This window comes from Haliaeetus albicilla, chromosome 1, assembly GCF_947461875.1.
Source record: "Haliaeetus albicilla chromosome 1, bHalAlb1.1, whole genome shotgun sequence".
In the NCBI taxonomy this organism is placed as follows: domain Eukaryota; kingdom Metazoa; phylum Chordata; class Aves; order Accipitriformes; family Accipitridae; genus Haliaeetus; species Haliaeetus albicilla.
Window position 1 is genome coordinate 71597774 of NC_091483.1, and position 12608 is coordinate 71610381.

The 12608-nt window shown below is 37.9% G+C and overlaps 1 protein-coding gene across 2 annotated transcripts in view; it reads right to left on the reverse strand.

Moving 5' to 3' along the window:
• C1H4orf50 (chromosome 1 C4orf50 homolog) overlaps positions 1–12608 on the reverse strand; it is an 85324-nt gene that overhangs the window by 23710 nt on the left and 49006 nt on the right. Inside the window, exons 14-15 of one of the 2 annotated variants that reach the window (XM_069793864.1) lie at positions 10065–10189; positions 4773–4949 (exon numbers count right to left, since the gene is read on the reverse strand). The gene's annotated coding sequence lies outside the window, so the exon portion shown is untranslated. The remainder of the gene's footprint in view (positions 1–4772; positions 4950–10064; positions 10190–12608) is intronic. The other variant, XM_069793855.1, reaches the window with a different exon arrangement.

Sequence of the window (12608 nt, forward strand, 5' to 3'; positions counted from 1 at the left end):
GAGTTAATCTTCAGAAAGGCTTAGACCACACTTTTTACAACACTCCTATCAACCACCAAGGAAAAATCTTCCTATGCTCCTAGCGTAACAGAAAGATGAGAAGAGGTTTTTTCAGCTCATCACCATTGCATTCACTTGTGCCTTTGAAAAAGAACATCACATCTCTCCAGCTAATATGACCGTACATCAGTTTTTATCACCTCTTTGCACCCTCCTGTGTTCTAAGCCTTTTATTTTAATTGACTTAAGAAAAGGTTTCATTAGAAAGGACAGCATGCTGGCTAGCAATTAAAATATATCAACATCATTTCTGCAACCCTCCTTTGAATCCTAGCCCATCTCTCATCTTTTACAGAAAAGGGTCAAATAGTCTCTAAAAACAACACAAAGACAAGGAAAAATATCCACAGATGTATCAAAGTGTTGCCTAAAACTTTTATAAATTATTTTTGTGTCAAAAGTTTCACTCACTTTTGTTGATAAAACTAGCCTAAAGTATCTTATCTAAAATATCTTTCTAAAAACATCATGTCTAGTAAAAGCCCCTAGTGGTGCAAAGACTGGGTTTTTTTCCACCCCACCAGGATTTGCATTGACAAATAGCAATGCTGACGCCATCTGTATTTTAAGGGTGACTTTGTAGGTCACTCTTGAGTCTAACCTAAGCATCTAAAGCACAAGAAAATTCGGTTCAGCTTCTTTCTCCTCCCCAGACTTAGGAAATGTTGGGAAGTCACTCGGCCTCTCTGTGTCTTAATTGCCTCCTTGTAGAAAAGACGATGTAAGAGCTACTCCAATGTTTAAACACCTGCTTAACCCCTCAGTTTATCTATACCTTTAGTTTAGTGTCTTTTGCTATTGAAGTTCATGAAATTTCATTATGTTTAAACATACACTTAAGTGGGTTTGCTCATATGGCACTGCAGTGTACAGAATATTTGCATCTCTGTGGTGATATTAAAAATATTTTAAGCTATATAAGAGTATTTTAAGCTCATGAACCAAGTCAATATTTTCTTTCTTAAATCCCAGACAAGCATGTCCATTCTGCCTTTGTTAAAGAATCAATGTGGTACTTGGCTGCATGTGCCCGAACTGAAGCCATTAATCTCTGCTGTTTGTCACCTCCAGATTAAAGTGGTTTTGCAACCAGAGATAGTGTAGCATACTCCTGAGGTTGAAACAAAGCTCTCTCTCAGGAGGCTCTACTTATATGTAAAGGATAAAAATTGAATGTTTTATGAAGAACACCACAAGTAAAAAGGAAATTGTGTATTCATTCAAGCTTTGATCTTACCTTACTCAAGTGAACTACATTTTACTATTGACTTTAAAAGGAGCTATTTTATTGCTACTAAAAGCATGCAAATAAGTATTTAATATACCATTAACAGCAAATAACCTTTTGGTCCCAAGTTACCAAAGCTTTTTCAAGATTGTATGATTATAAGAACAAAGACCATATGTTTGCAACTGTCTGAAAAGTACCTGGTTACAAAGGGGTTTCCTTTGTTTGTTTTTTTTAGCAAAGACCTGCTTGTAAAGGCATTTCCTATTTTGTGAAACATATTTAGGGGAAAGGAAATATATTTTTATTTAGACAGTTTTTTAATATTTTGGTACAGAGCACTGAAAACGAGTTTGTTGTCATAGAGCCTGACCTACTGAGGTGTTTGAAGGTACCTTTAGTGGTTCACAAAAACATCTAAAACACAGTTAAAATGTTAAATTCCCATGAATATTTTTGGCTTTGTCTAACTTAGCAAGTAATAAAGTGCAATAGGAGCAGATAGAGCAGAAATCTGGTGTTAAGGACCCAGTATTCATACTGTACAAATTTTGGGGGCTTGATTTTGGAATAGCTTTAGTCTGGTCTGATGGACTGAAAGCCATCAGCAGCTGGAGAGCATTTTCCAGTTTAGATTCACTTAGAAGAAATCCATTTTGCCTACTCCCCTATGTTATCTATAACACAGCAAAGAGGGGAGGAACAGGAGATTAATTTCAAAAGTGCAGACTAAACACTGAAGCCAACACATCCAATATGAATGCAAGTTAGGGATTTACACCAACTAGACATCTACCTCTGTATCTTTGCAAATTTGGCACTGCAGACATTACTCCTCATGTTACTCCTGAAAATCAGTGAAGCCCAGTTTGGGAAGAAGGGAATCCCTAGCATATGGTGCACTGCGCAAATGGTGCTACATAAATTAACATGCAACTTAAGGAGACACCTTCACAAAAGAAAGTTACTTTTCCATCTGAAAAATATTCCATCTACTACAGTTAAAAGCAAAACCTATACTGTAACAATTAATGTAAGTATATATTTCTTAGCTAAAGTTTAAATAACAATTTCCATCTTTTGCTGAGCATGAAGCTCAAGAAAGCTGACAGACTATCCCATGCAGCCCAAGAGAAGTGTTACTTCACTTCTTGCATTTTTCTCTCATTGCTCACTTTGCATCTTCCCCCATATGAACTCTCTAAAGAACAGCAAAAGAGATTGGGGCAAAGATGATCAAAAGCATGCCTTTGAGTGTCCAGCTGGGGACACAGTGTACAGAACATTAGTTATTCACTTCTGGAGACCCCCTCTACAACCCAACTCAATATGAATGCGCCGCATCAACCTGTCCCTGTTACAATGTAAGTCAATCATTCCTTATAAAAACTATGAAATAAAAAAGTATTTCTCACCAGCACTCAGAATTTTTGCTTTTACCCAAGACAACTAGTTTTCTTCATCATTAGCTTTCTATTCACTTCCTCACTACAATCTGGTATGTTATTTGCCGAGACAGTTTTCAGTTTTATCTGGCATAGGTCAAATGACATCTACATTAAAAAAAAAAGAGGGGGTCTTAAACTATATTAAAGAATTTTTTAAAAAAATTTAAATCTGCATCTGTTGAATAAGTTATTCAATATCATCAGAGACTTTAAAGATTTTGTGTGAAGGGTTTCAATTAAAGCTTTACAAGCATTAATTAAAAATAAACCACCAAACTTGCAGAATCTACTGTATGGCAATAAACACCTAAGAATCACTGCTTTCTCATTTAGATGGGTAAAATCATTTTGCCTTGACTACCATACAGCATAAACAAGGAAGATCTCTCTCTTATTTGTCGGATGAAGATAATGTCCTTTTATTTTTTCAGATTTGTCACCAAGACTAATGCTGCCTGCAGTTGTGCGAAATTAACAGTTTTCCCATTTTGATTTCAAAGGTAAAAACAAAAAAATAAAAAATCCCAAAGCAAACAAGATTCTGTTTCAAATGAGTAAATTTGTGTTGTGTTTGTAATCTAGCAGGCTGACTGATTTCATTTTTGTGGCAATGTACAGCGCGGACTATGGACACGGACTATGCAAGGACACTTAACGTGGGAGGCTTGTCTAGGAGTCATGAATCGGAGGATCTCCTCTCTGAGACAGAACAGCGTAAGAAGGGAACATTACAAAGCATGTTCACACCTGAACATTAGTGACTCTGATCTGGGTAAAAAAAAATCACCTTTAGACCCAAGTACCTATTCATACATAAAAGTTACAATACCATATATATTCTTTTAGGGTAAAGGGACCTGCCACAGCTCCCTGCTGAAGGGCTGGCTTGATGGCTTTTCAATAGCACTACAAAGCATTTCAAAACCTGAACCAATAAAACATTTAAACAACTACCATTACTTACTGATGTCAGCCTGTGCATGCAGGGGCATGTCACAGCTGGCATTTATTATTTCCATTTGCATTCTAGGATGTGTGTAATGCAGAATTACTCAGGTCAGGGGGAAATCTCTGGGTAGCCAGCCAGCGCTGGGTAATGTTCTCCCAGCCAAACCCAAAGTCAAATTCAGATGTCACATCTTACAGACCAGGCATTCTTGGTGAGGAGATCTGACCTTCTCACTCTTTTCCTTCATGCACTGCAGGAACCTAACTTTTAAAGACATTTGAATAACCATGGAAGGACCTGACTAAAATCTTTTTACCAGAGACACTGTCTACCTAGCCGGTATTTTTCTCCACTCTTCACCAAGACATAATGTCTGCCTCCTACTTTTTTCAGTAAAAGAAATCTTAACTTTCTTAACCAAGCTTTAGAAGGTAGTCCAAACTTTCAACTCCCTGTATTTCTAACCCACAAGTCTTTACATACTAGTTTTCTTAAATTCTGAAAGCAAACTTTGCCATAGCTAAGTTGTCTTTTATTGTGCTCTTACTAACAGTTTTTCCATGTTACAGTGAATAAAACCAGGTCCTAATAAGGTGATCTGAGGTTGCTCTTTATCTCCCTGCTCTGGTAATCTCCTTATCAATCTGTATCAAATCCAAATATCTCAGTGTTAACCAGGGCAGGAGGTTTGATTCTTAAAACTGAAACCAAACACCCTCAGCTCTCACTTCCCTTACAATTAATCCTAGCTCCAACTCCATCTGCTGTCACTTGGAACTTGCCTTTAATGAGGCACTGAAACTTGCTTCCCCCAGATATGTGATATCTAGTCAGGAATCATAAACAGATGCTTCAGTTAGTTAAAAAAAAAAAAAGTAACACTAAACCACTTTGTGCATTTCTGCTGAATTACCTTAATGTACCACTGACCCTTTACAGGTTCTTTGGCGTAAAAGCGTCTCCTTATTAGAACAGGCCTATATTTAAATTAAAGACACTTTTGCAACAAAGACAATAGCAAGATTCGCAGAGATGCTCTGAGGGTAAACATTGGCATTAACTTTCACATGAAGAATACGACTGCTACCTTACAAGAGCTGGCAACAGGCTGTTGCTTTTCCGAGCAAGGCTGAGCTTCAAATCATGAGTCTTCTCTCCTACAACTGCACTGGACACTTGTCTTCTCAGAAACCAAGCCAAAACCACCAGCAGTTTGAACACTGATTTGAAATGTACACAGAGAACATGAGTTTTCTGAGACAGTCTGGAAAAAGAAGAAATATTAATTGCAAAATAAGTGAGTATCCTATAGCCTTTTTAGCAACACTACTCACTAGGCAACGTTTTCTGACACAATAGTAGACCAAGCTAGTAAATGAATACTAACCCTTTGACCTGAAAGGAGTTTTACCTGATTGCAGCAGCAGAGATTGCAGTACTTTGTGTACTATGTAATATGTATATGTAATATGGGGTACATGAAATGAGATACAGAGGAGAAATAGCATTGACTTTTATTTTATTCTAGAACACTTAGGTTACACAGGAATATCAGACCACTTGTAAGTAATGCAGGTCTCCTTAAATCCTTACTATTTAAAGTCTTTATTCTCTACTTGTCATTCTTTAGAACTTTGTAAAATATATTTTTGGCAAAGTACTTCATAGCTTCACTGCTCTAGGTTTTAGCATCCGGACTGTTGCTGTAAACATATCACCAAAGGTCATAAAATTGTTTATAAATTAAATTAGTTCTTTCATGCTAAAAATTATTATGGCTTCAAGTCTATGATCTCAATCTTTTAGGGAACTGAAAGTGTTAAATCACGCTGAAAAAAAGTTCTCCCTTTCCTGTGGGAGAGAATGCAATAACATCCTGGACTTTAACAATTATCCTTGACATAAAAATGCTTGTATTTAACAGCCCTTGAGAGAATCTTACCCCCTTCACAGGACCTGCAAAGGAGCAATTTGTATCTGTGAGAATTTCACAAGACATAGAAAAAATGGTCTTGCCTGTTGTATTTTTTAATGCCAGCTCCTAGCTCAGTGGCATGGAGTGCTGGAAGAGCCCCCTGGAGCAGAGATCAGGTGGAGGGGGCCAAAGGGACGAGATAAACTAATTTGTCATAGGGCCGTATCGCTTACAGCATTGCCATATTCGTTATCGTACTCCTATCACCTGCATATACAGTTGACGCATAGGTAGGAAGACAGAAAAAGTAACTACTACTACTACTACTACTGAATTTCTAAGGACAGATGCAGGCATTGACATGAGAAACAAAGGGTCAAATGAGCATTTTCAGATCACAGACCAACTTAAATAATGACAGATGATTAAGACATCTTGGAAAAAGGACATACAGGCAAAGCACCATGGACGATGATTTCACAGCATTTGTTTTGGATAATATTCAGGATGAACTCTAAGTAGCTCAGAGAAAGAAACCCAATCTTAGTGTACTTACAGTAATAGCTGCAAATGATGCTGTTTAAAGAGCTGCCATAACAGAGTTAGAAGCTCCCTTGGCAGTCAGAGCCAACAACGAGCATGGCGAAGGCTAAGCAGGAGTAATGCTACCAAGAGCCAACTGACCTAGTCTCACCCTACCACTTACAACGACTAACTCGATGCCTGCTAGGGCTCGCTGAGGGAGGAACCACAAATCCCAAGAGAAACTAATGTGTGTCTGAGAAGACACATCGCATATTGTGTGCTGGGAACCAACCTCCGTGTGCCCATAAAACCCCTGAGCAACCAACTGGCTAAGAGACACTGCTGAGCCCCCAAGAGAGTTTCAGAAAAACTGCCAGGAAAATATACGTGCAATACCAAGTACTATTAGCTTGTTTCACACTTTTTTCCAGAACACACCATTTGGTGTTTATTCTCCTACATTGCTTCTAAAAAGTGAAGAAAGCACGAGAGCATTAGAGGTATTCAGGGAACAGTACACCCATCTCTATCAAATTATGCAGTTCAGTGGTTGCTCCGCATTAAATACTGATCGAATAAATAATGTCTTTCAACAAAGACTTGGGTTACCTTGGTACTTGCTGAACTCATGGCAGACTTATGCAATTCCTCATCTGTGTATAACCATGGCAGAAAACAAAAATAGAATAAAATGTTGATGTGAAAAGCACATATTTAAATGATTTAATATAGGATAGATATTTGCCTTTGGTGGTCATGAAGTCTTAGGTGGATATTAAAGGGTGATCTATGTTTCATAGCATCTAGTTTATCATGATCTGATTAGATGGACTCAAATGGCAAGTATATGTTTTGTCAGACTTGGAGACAACCAACATAAAAGCCTCTCTGCCCCTATCCCAGCTGTGGTATTCACATGGTTGACTAGAAGTTGTCCTATTAAAGATTTCTAATATCTGGTTCCAAACCCATCTTCACATTCACACCCACCAATGACTGCAGAAAGGCAACCAGAGACAGTAATGTGTATGTAAAAATGTAAAGACCAGCCTAACTATATTAGGCCAAATCCTATAGTCACTACTCTTCCCCTCCTCCCCACATCCATATTTAGGTAACTGACTTGCTCAAGCATCTTTAAATAATTAAGCATCTTTAGCATTCAGGCAAATCTGATGCTATTTTCAAGCAAAAGGTACATTTCCAGGCTTTCATAGGAAGCTACCAGCTTGGTCTGCCTGTGCCTGTGTTACAGAAAGCTGTCAGAATGCCTCCAACTTGACCCGGTGTTTCTTGCATAAATGAAGTGGTACGTGTTCCTGCTTGGGGCTGCACAGATATATTCAAATTCTCTTTTAAGTCAGTGTCTACATATTCAGTCCATTCAGTTCAACTTGGGCCATTTGGATTCAATTTCAGCTTTGCATGGCAAAGAGCAACTTAATCGTCAGGAAGCAATGGATTTTGAGGAGGCTGCTCAAAGAATCAGCTCTTAGTGTAATGCTGAGCAAGGGCTTCAGCCGTGAAACTACAATTTCTGCTTGCAAAAAATTCTCCTGAGTACCAGAGTATACACACTGATGGAAAAAACCAGACACAAACATACAGCAACCATGAGCAATAATAATTCTTCAACTACTGTCCTAGTATGATGAAACACAAACAATTTAAACAGCCTGAAGAGCTGTTCCTGAATGTGTGTGTATATAGAGAGATCTTAAACCACAAGTTACAGAAGTTATTGTATTATGGAAATTGTACTTAATAAAGAAAAATAGGACTACTGTCGTCTTTAATAAGGCAGGATCAAGCCCTTGATAAGAAGATGGAAACAACATCCCTTTGAAAGTTCATAAGTCATTTCAGATAATAACATGCATAAAACCAAATGACAAGATGACTAGGAGTAGTGATGTTACACTCATTGGGACTGTGTTTAGAGAACTGGAAAAGGCAGCAAAGACATATATTTAAAATTAATTATGCATAGGAAGATGTGGAAGAATTGCAAAGAGTACATAATTTCAAGCTACAGATAACAGTGGCAGAATACCCTGTGTACCTTTAATATTGCATCTATACCAAAGTAGTATAAAGAAGAGAATGTACTAAATTTATATATTGATAATAGAACACATTTTCAATAGTTAATTGGAAAGGGATTTCAGTTTTCACAAGAAAAAAAGGGGCAAGTGATCCTGAATCAGTCAGCACATATGTGCTTGTTAAAATGAGCACATACCTAGACCCAGGTGAGCTGCAGCAAGTACTGCCTCCTGCCTAGCCAGTTGTCAGGAGCTATGAGAAATGGTTAACAGTATTGTAGAGTCTCTGGAGGGAATGAAATGGGGAAAGGCCATAATGGGGCAGACAGAGGAAGTATTGAATTGACTGTGAAAGTGCAGAAACTCTGATCTGTGATAGGGGAAGATGGAGCAGCAGGTAGCAAAGAAGTACTCAGACCCTCATAACAAATCCAATAGCATGTGTCCTCCGTTGATAGTAATGAAAGCATTCAGGCAACTAAAGGATCAATGTACAGACTATGAACTCTCATTTTTGTAGAAAAGTATTTCTTTCAAGCCTATTGAAGTTTTCAATAGCTATATCAATGTAAATTATTATATCTATTGATAAATACAGGATTCCCACATCTGCTAGGTAATCAGCCTGGCACCTTGCACAAGCATTAAATCTATTTAGAATCATTGAATTGTTTAGGTTGGAAAAGACCTTTAAGGTCATCAAGTCCAACCATTAACCTAGCACTGCTGTATTTTAAAGGCACAGTGAGAGCGGAACTAGGTTTAAGAGCGTGGGGATCTTGAATGTGATCAAAGCAAGCATTACATAGTTCATGAGAGGCAGATAAATAGTTGATACAAATTGGACAACTGTCCTGGTTTCAGCTGGGATGTAGTTAGCTGTCTTCCTAGTAGCTGGTACAGTGCTATGTTTTGAGTTCAGTATGTGAAGAATGTTGATAACACTGATGTTTTCAGTTGTTGCTCAGTAGTGTTTAGACTGTAGTCAAGGATTTTTCAGCTTCTCATGCCCAGCCAGGGCACCTGACCCAAACTGGCCAACAGAGTATTCCATACCATGGGACGTCCCATCTAGTTTAGGAACTGGGAAGGGGGGGGCAGGGATTCGCCGCTCAGGGACTGGCTGGGTGTCGGTCGGCAGGTGGTGAGCAATTGCCCTGCGCATCATTTGTACATTCCAATCCTTTTATTACTACTGTTGTCATTTCATTAGTGTTATCATTATCATTATTAGTTTCTTCTTTTCTGTTCTATTAAATCGTTCTTATCTCAACCCAGGAGTTTTACTTCTTTTCCTGATTTTCTCCCCCATCCCACTGGATGGGGGGGGAGTGAGTGAGCGGCTGCGTGGTGCTTAGTTGCTGGCTGGGGTTAAACCACGACAACAACTCAGCAACAGCGTACAACCCAAGTCCTGTCAAAGTCCAAGTGATGGACCAGAACCAATGAAGAGTGAGAAATCTAGCCTTCTAGTGCGAATAGGAAATATAATTAAAGTTAGTATTTCAGCTAAAAATTGAATAATTATATTAAGACCAATTTAAAAGAGTTGATTGTAAAAGTATCCTGATGACATATATTTCTATTTAGTTTGCTGGCTTAGGGTTGGGGGTTGGTTTTTTTTTTTTGGTAAGGCAACAGAATAGATTATATGTCAGTGACCATTCTGCAAAAACTGTCAGATCTGCGTTTGTCATCAGAAATGGTTATATTGATTTTATTGAGTGTTTCAAGATCAATGTTCTGTATTTGAAAATTAACACTCCTAAAAATTAGCATACAGGGTTTTCTCTATCTAAATGAAAATATACAAAAAACCAGTATCAAAATTAAATAAAACTAATTTAATGTCTTTTGAGATAAAACATGAAATATTCATTTATATTGAACCTACCTTGTACTCTGTGATGAAAGTCATATTGCAACATCTTAATTCATCACCATCTCTCTGAACCAACCATCAGGCTGCCTCTCCCCACTGTTTAACAACGTAGACCAAACCAACTGGCAAACTCATCCCTGGAGAGAAAACAAAACAAAAAAAAAGAAAATACACCAAGAATACTATTTTCATTAGCTTTTCAAATCACTGACACAGCATAAATGCAGGCACTAAAGCTTTTATCTTTTTCAGTGAGGAAAGTCAATTTAACAGTGCCCCCCGTTCAGCACAACATTTCATCTGAGTTCTTACTATTAAGTCAATTGTTAACCCCCTGGCCAATATAGCATTCAAGTTACAATGCAATTTCAGCACATACTTTAAATACTTTGGTTCAACAGGCACACAGCTTTCTATTATCAGCACTTCTTTATCAATACTGTGAATTTCCCTTTTAATTTTATATTTTGGAGATTAGCAAAATATTAACAGTTACTCATGTCTGTCACTACTAGGCTTAGCTAGGCAGTTTAATAAAATTTTCATTAAAATATTGGATCATGTGGTAGTAAAATTACTTTAATGAAAGGGGACTTTTATTTAACAGACAAAATAGTGAATGAAAAGAAGCAGGTGTAACAGTATAGCATGGAACAAAAGACAACATTTGAAAAAATAGCTGTGAAATTCTCAAGGCAGGAATCTGAAGAAAAACAGCACTTCAAACAGAAAAGGCTGACTGTCTTAATATTCAACAGCAGAATGAGTATGTGGGCATTTGGGGTAGAAATATGTCTAAAGACTTTGGCTTTAAAAGTTCTTTCAGAACAGGTAGCAACTGAAAAAGGAAGAGGAAGCACGAAGATGTTAATTGTGCATGCACAGGTTTAAAGAGTTGACAAGAAGAGACTCTCACTCTGTTTTTTCCTATTCACTTTGCCCTGGTCTGTAGTAACCTGAGACAATAATTTGTGAAGTTGAGGATTTCCAGAGTGCAAAATACAGAGGAGATGCAACATGATAAATGTCAAACATTTCAAACAGCAGCACTTACCTGGAATAGAAGAGAAATGGTATTTATTTCCTAACTTAGTGTACCTATCATTGCCCGATTTATCTTACAAGCTCTGATAAAGAACACAGCTTGCAATATTAATTGTACCTCTGAAAATTTTGTCTGTGCCCTGGAATTGGCCCAGTGAGTATTTTCTCTCACTTAAAAAGAAAGAAAAAATAGTAAGTGGCCATATATACTAAAGTCTACAATTTTGGAGAAGAAAGATTTTAGGACTTTTCAAAAATGTTTACTTTATATATGGCCTGAAATGGCTTTGGAAATTTGAGTCCAAAAGCTAACAGTAAGTAAAGCTGCTGTTTGCTAGACAGATTCTTGTGCAAACCTTACACTCTACAGTGAAGACTGATTCTTGGGTAAAAGTGCATCTAAGTGGAGAATGAAACCAGGAATGACAAGAGCCAGGCTGCACTAACTGGTAACAGGTTCATAACAAAGTGGTTCTTAACATGTAATTAAGTAGTGGACCTCGTTTCCATGGTATGCTGCAAATACAAAAAGTTTATGCAGCTTCGAGAGAGACTTGACAACCTAATAGAAGAAAAATCCATCGAGGTTCACTGAATAAATAGAAACCAGCTCTGCTTCAGAAAGTCCTTTAGCAGCAAATGATGGAAGCCCTGGAAAGCATCAAATCTGCCCTCTTCTATTCCCCAGGGTATCTGCCTTCAGCTGCTGGCTCATTTTTTCATGGATCTTCCTTTTCTGTCCACAAGCACATTTCTATCCTTCTATCCACAAGCAAGTTTCCATTCTCTAAGCATGAGAAACAACAGAACAATTGGACAATTTGCCTTCACTAGTTGTATTCTAGTATATGCCTGCAGAATACATGAGGATGTAACTTTGCAAGTAAGAATAAAGACAATTTTTAGGAAATTATGCCTAACATAACTGCATCAATAATTTGAATGCTATAACTTAATTGCTCAAAGGATGTCCACACCACAATGTCAACACGTGTGGGGGTACCACACAGGCACAACTTGCACAATCCTTGCACTGCCATGACTCTGAAGCAGCAAAGACCCTTTTGCCAGCAGTAGCCACTGTTGTCTCATAACAAAAAGGTCTGAAAAAAGGCTTCAAGACAGAAAATAAATTCTTAATGATGCTGCCCACTTTAATAACTCATTAAGGGCATAAATATTAGCCAGATCCAACTGTCACACAACACCAGGATTGAAAAAGCCATGATCTGTCTGGATAAAATCTTAAAGAGCACGAAGAGAGCTCTAAGGGCTCTGGCAAAGGAAGAAAATCTCAGCTGGCTGTTTAATTTGTTAGCTAACCAGATACTACTTCTGTCTCATTTAAAGCTATTTTTGGAGGAAGAGAAAAAGAAAATCCACAACTGCAACTGAAGTGACACAGCAGTAACAAACATCAGCTCTCTCCATGGGAACATTTGTCACAGCTAATCTTATGAAAAGGCTGTCAGCTGAAAACATATGTTGTCCCAGGGTTTCCTCAACAGCCAG